Raw genomic sequence first — 6741 nt, 5'->3', positions numbered from 1 at the left:
CGAACTCTCCAGGGGCTGCAAAGCTAAAAACGCAGGCACTACTTTTTTTTATTTAAACTGAAATATCTTGCGACGATCCTGATGCTTACATCTGTTGATTCATCTAATAATAAACTATATTTTTGGTCACCTATGTCACTTAAAAGTTCCTTTTTCAAAAGAGGTGTTAGAATATAATTTATTAGCTCCGTACATTTGGTTCTATGTAATTTCATGTCATTTGTTGATTTCGAATCCTTAAAGCATTTTTTACACACGTCAGTCCAGTGATCAATGTTGGAAATTGAGCTATGTTCGTCAGTCCAGTGATCAATGTTGGAAATTGAGCTATGTTCAACAACATACAACGCTAACGTACACTCAGCTCTTGCACATGAATTACATGTATTCACTGGTACTGCGGAAAATGTCAGTTGCTTATTTTGAGAAATTAGTTCATATTTCACTGGTACTGCGGAAAATGTCAGTTGCTTATTTTGAGAAATTAATTCATATTTTGCTCGTATGTTTTTTCGTTTCCAAAGGCTTTTTCAAATCGTTAATTTTTGCATTCATTTCGGATTGACAATAGCTACAATAGGCTTTAGTTGAGTTACCTGGCACAGGCTTCAACCAATATTTGAACTCCATGCAGCGTTCCCACTCTTTTCTATAACTCTGGCTGTAGACCTTTCTTTTAGGCGGCACTTCCATGATTTTTTTTATAACTGCGTTAATTCCACACAAATACTATCGTTACAGAATCAAAACCGATAATTTGTAAACAACTGCAAGAACTAACGACACCGCAACATATCGATACAACTAAAATGAGTATGACATTCCAAACAGTCCAGTTCCAATGCAGTATGCTTGTTCTTATTAATTGTTGAGTCACGAAGCTCCTACAGTTTTTCTGCGGATTCGCTACTGCAGTGCCGCCAAGCGGCTGTTCTGTATAAACGCTGCGAAACAATTATGCGTTTTGTGAATGAAGTGCAAAGCACATTCAAAATAAAATGCGGCCTTATTTCGGACGTATTATGGCACTATAAATTGCAGCAGCTTTCAAAGCTATCACTTTTCCGATTTCCAAAGAATGCTGTGAGGAATGTGAATAATTATTATAAGAATTTTAAAAAATGCCCATTTTAACGTACTTACACTTTTTGGCTTGCGAGAAAATATTCACATTTTCTATTCACTCGTTTGGCATCAGAACTTTGACACTTAACGAGACTGGCAAAAATCTCTTTATCATCTTTACATGATGTTACTACTATGTAAATGGCGGACCGTTTCTCGGATACAAATAAGCTTTTCCAGATGGGCCACGGCGTACTGCAAACATTAAAACTGATTTACAGAAAACAATTTTTAAGAATGCTGATCCGAGATGATAGCATTAATTTAGTGGACAAAATAAAAAAGACCAATGTGAAGGAGTTTGTTTATTAGGCTGCTGAGGCAAGGCAGAATATTTCAGAAAATACTCTGACAAAATCGTGGAGAAAAGTGTGGACATTTCTTGAATTTCAGGACAACCTAGTTGAAAATGAAGAGGAAAATCTTCTACAAAGGATACAATCCCTGGATGTGAAGAAGCTAGTGAAGGAGACAGAGATGAGTGGATGGCAGCGTATGGGGTATGTGTGGAGAACCTGATTTAGTTGCTGCTGTGACTCAAGACCAGGAAGAAGTGGAGCGCTGTGACGGAAGTGACAATGAGCCTGAAAGCAACAAGGGAGAGCTGGTGCCATACAGTGACGCAGCAGAAGCCCTTGACCTCGCGCTACATTATCTGGAGCAACAGCCCACTGCTACACCCGCTGATTTGATGTTTATGAGACGAGGGCGCAACTATGGGTCATATAACTGTCTGTCTTCATTACGCCAATAAACAATGACTGAGTTTTTGTCATCGAAAAAGTAGAGATAAAATGTTCGCTGTATATTAGTAAATTTGACAGCTTTTCTTTCATTGTTATGCATTGATTAAACCTAATGTTTTTCTTGCTAATTTTTCTAATACATGTTTACTGTACTGTGTAAATTAAAATAGTGTGTATGTACAGACGAATGGAAAAGCAGATAGAAGCCGACCTCGGGGAAGATCAGTTTGGATTCCGTAGAAATGTTGGAACACGTGAGGCAATACTGATCCTACGACTTATCTTAGAAGAAAGATTAAGGAAAGGCAAACCTACGTTTCTAGCACTTGTAGACTTAGAGAAAGCTTTTGACAATGTTGACTGGAATACTCTCTTTCAAATTCTGAAGGTGGCAGGGGTAAAATACAGGGAGCGAATGGCTATTTACAATTTGTACAGAAAGCTGATGGCAGTTATAAGAGTCGAGGGGTATGAAAGGGAAGCAGTGGTTGGGAAGGGAGTGAGACAGGGTTGTAGCCTATCCCCGATGTTATTCAATCTGTATATTGAGCAAGCAATAAAGGAAACAAAAGAGAAGTTCGGAGTAGGCATTAAAATCCATGGAAAAGAAATAAAAACTTTCAGGTTCGCCGATGACATTGTGATTCTGTCAGAGACAGCAAAGGACTTGGAAGAGCAGTTGAACGGAATGGACAGTGTCTTGAAAGGAGGGTATAAGATGAACATCAACAAAAGCAAAACGAGGATAATGGAATGTAGTCGAATTAAGTCGGGTGATGCTGAGGGAATTAGATTAGGGAATGAGACACTTAAAGTAGTAACGGAGTTTTGCTATTTGGGGAGCAAAATAACTGATGATGGTCGAAGTAGAGAGGATATAAAATGTAGACTGGCAATGGCAAGGAAAGCGTTTCTGAAGAAGAAAAATTTGTTAACATCGAGTATAGATTTAAATGTCAGGAAGTCGTTTCTGAAAGTATTTGTACGGAGTGTAACCATGTATAGAAGTGAAACGTGGACGATAAATAGTTTAGACAAGAAGAGAATAGAAGCTTTCGAAATGTGGTGCTACAGAAGAATGCTGAAGATTAGATGGGTAGATCACATAACTAATGAGGAGGTATTGAATAGAATTGGGGAGAAGTGCTTGTGGCACAACTTGACTAAAAGAAGGGATCGGTTGGCAGGACATGTTCCGAGACATCAAGGGATCACCAATTTAGTAATGGAGGGCAGCGTGGAGGGTAAAAATCGTAGAGGGAGACCAAGAGATGAATACACTAAGCAGATTCAGAAGGATGTAGGCTGCAGTAGGTACTGGGAGATGAAGAAGCTTGCACAGGATAGAGTAGCATGGAGAGCTGCATCAAACCAGTCTCAGGACTGAAGGCCACAACAACAACAGCAGTTTACCGCACAGTTTTCCATTAGACTAACATTTTTCATGTTCGGATTAACCGAACGTTCGGATTACCAGGGTTCGGATTAGCGGGACTCTGCTGTAATTCGTTTAACAGTCTAGGCACTGCAGCCGAAAACTCGAACTTCCACTAGATTAGCCATACTTGCAAAAGAAATTTCAACTGCTATCGGTAATATGTAGAAGTGAGTTTATCGTTTCTCTTCTCCCTCGTCTCACGCCTCATCCTCTCCTCCACCTCCTACTACTATCCCCTACTTCCCTGTACTGTATAATCATCCTTTTCCTCTCTCTCTCTCTCTCTCTCTCCTCCTCGCACCCCTCCACTTCTACTCCCCTCTCCCTCTTCTTACCCTATACTCCTATACGCCTCCTCCCCCTCCTCCTCCATCCTCTCCCCTTCTTTTCTCCATCCTACCCTGTCCCTCATCTCTATCCATCTACTCTCCCTCTCTCCAGTCCTCTCCCATCCCCCTCTACTGGGGATGGTACTGTTGTAAGTCTACTGTTCTGTCAGACTGATGGTTGGACGCCAGACCGCGGTAGGTAAATGAACAATGATAAGATATGTACGGTTGATACCAGATTCCATGAAGGAAAATTGGCCTCCCTTCTCCTCCCCTCTCATCTCCCCGTTTTCCTTACTTTTTCATGAGACAAGCACTTTACACTACTAGCCTGAGAAGGTACCACCACACTTTTATCCATTGATGACATTACTGTAGTGTTAGAGCACAGAACTGTCCAAGGCAATTCTGTTCATTTTATCTATAAATGTACTTGCTGCTAGAAACTGAAAACATGAACACAAATTGTGAAAATGCGATTTGTGGAAAGTGGTTGACAGACGCAACAATTATATTCCGAGCCAACTTCGTCTGGCTTCACAGTGTGGACTGGTACAATTATCATTTAGTTTAGCAATTGGAAAGAGCTTGTTACTTCCAGAAAGAGCAGAGACAACAACTGTGCAGCGTCTATTAAATAAATCTCTCTATATGTTTCAGATCGACAGGAACGATGTAGCTTACCAGAATAACAATGGGCCCCACTATAAGAAGCCAGCCTCATACTACTACCTTCCTGGTAAACGCAACAGCCACTACCAACCGCCTTCGTCCACGAGTCCACCACTGCTACCACCAACTGGCAGCTATCATCAGAGACAGTATCGCAACTACGATTACACAAAGACTTCAGAAACTGGCGGCTACTACGAATCGCCAGGGAACTTCGACTATATGAAGGCTCCAACGAACCAGAACTACCTGAAGACTCAGCAGCATCAACATTACCTGCAGTCTCCACAGCATCAAAATTTCCCAGAGAATCCTCAGAACTTTCGTCAGCGCCAGAGCTATCAAAATGATGTGCAGCACAACTTAGGCCATCTGAACCCACCAAACAATGTCAATGGATTCCCTGCAGGAAACTATCGCCAGGGGGCACCAAATGGTCCTCCTCCTGCCGGCACTGAGGCGTATTTCGACTACAGACCCGACGGCGCTCCTGGGCAACCGCCAACGCCATCTGGCTACCACCCAGACTACCAGCCGCCCTCATACCTGCCCACCACGATCGCACCTCCCACACAGGAACAGGGAAGATTTCATTCCCAGTGGCAGGCACCACCAATCGGTGGCCTTCAGGGGCCACAGGCGAATTTCCCAGTTAGCCCTCTGGGAAGCGATGGAGACTTCTTCGCTGGGGACTGCAACGGGTCTGCGTGGCAGGTCAGCAGTCTCGACCCAGCATTCAATAATAGGTTTGAGCAGCAGTTCCAGCTTTATCCTACGAACTATGTATGGCCACAGGGCTTGGCTCAAGACTGAAATGTATGTTATCCACTGCTTCTCTTCCATATGGAAATAAAAAACAACGTATAACTGATAGATACGTACGTGATATAAGCGAGAAATGCATCTACACTGCGCCAAAATAAAAGAGAGTGTGTTGTCATTTCTAACACGTTATGATTATAAACTAACTTCCCGATGAGCTGGAGACTTAAAACTTTCAACATAGCTCAGAGCTCAGTGACATTGCAATATTAACCCGCTTTCGCGTCATGTGTGCGACGGGAGTTACTTTGTGTACCACCGCCATTTTCCCCTTTTCCTTTTCCACCCGCGAAAGTTTCGTGGAAAGAACAGTTGTTGGTGAAGTCCCCATGTGAGCTTTATTCTCCTTCATTTTTACCTTAGAGGTCTTTCCGTGAGGTAATACTGGGAGGAAGCAATGTATTGGTTGACTCAGATGAAGAGAAACTGAAATAACCCTGAAATTTACCGCACGTCTGTTGTATTCTCATCAAAATGTTTTAAAGTGACCGAAAAATTTCACACACAGAGAACTAAAATGCAGAAAATAATTATTTAATTCTCTTAGTACCGCTGGGATCAATATGACCCCATAATATGCACATTGGAAATGTATACCTACCTTGTTTTCAAAACTATTATTTTCAAAATACATGACTTACACCTTCTGAGTCATCTGTATCCAATGATGTTTTGTCCGTTTTTATATTTACAAGACATTAAAATTTATTCATGGCTTTTGCATTACGTATCACTGGGGTCAATATGACCCCAACTGAAATTGCTTGTCTGTTTCTTCAATACAACATTTATGAAAATGGAATGATGGATGTTATGTTGAACAGCTGTTATACGAAACCCTAGCAACAGTGAAAAAATTATTTCCCGCTTGTTTGAGTATCTATTGTTTGGATTTCTTGCATCAGATGTTGTATCCTTCCTAGTACCACGCCGGCCGGTGTGGCTGAGCGGTTCTAGGCGCTTCAGTCTGGAACCGCGCGGCCGCTACGGTCGCAGGTTCGAATCCTGCCTCGGGCATGGAAGTATGTGATGTCCTTAGGTTAGTTAGGTTTAAGTAGTTCTAAGTTCTAGGGGACTGATGACCTCAGATGTTAAGTCCCATAGTACTTAGAGCCATTTGAACCTAGTACCACCCTGGTCGATGTGACCCCTTAAGCACCTGGAAAGTTGTATCTCACTTGTTTGCAATGCTTTTTTTTCAAAATATATGACTTTCTTTCTCTGAGTCAATTGTATCCAGTGATATTTCCTTCAGTTTTACGTTTAAAACACATAAAAATTTATAAACGGTTATTTGCACTGAGTGCGACTGGGGTCAATATGACCAAATCTAAATTTCTTTTTGTTTCTCGATCATAATATTTACGAAAATAGAATAGTTACTATTACACTGAACAACTGTAATGTATGTTTTTATGTTAGTTGATTAAAATAACGCCATAATATCCGGCCTATATGTCCCCAGTGATACTCAGTGAGTCAGAAGGGTAGGAGGGTTAAATGCAAAACTTTTTAATATAATACATTTTGAAAACGGACTTTAAAGTATAAACTAATTACTTTTAGCCCAAACAGGTTCCTGACACCATGCAGATGGTCCTGAAAATTT

The sequence above is a fragment of the Schistocerca americana genome, chromosome 8 (assembly GCF_021461395.2).
Source record: "Schistocerca americana isolate TAMUIC-IGC-003095 chromosome 8, iqSchAmer2.1, whole genome shotgun sequence".
Classification (NCBI taxonomy): Eukaryota; Metazoa; Arthropoda; class Insecta; order Orthoptera; family Acrididae; genus Schistocerca; species Schistocerca americana.
Note: the sequence above shows the minus strand (reverse complement) of the source record.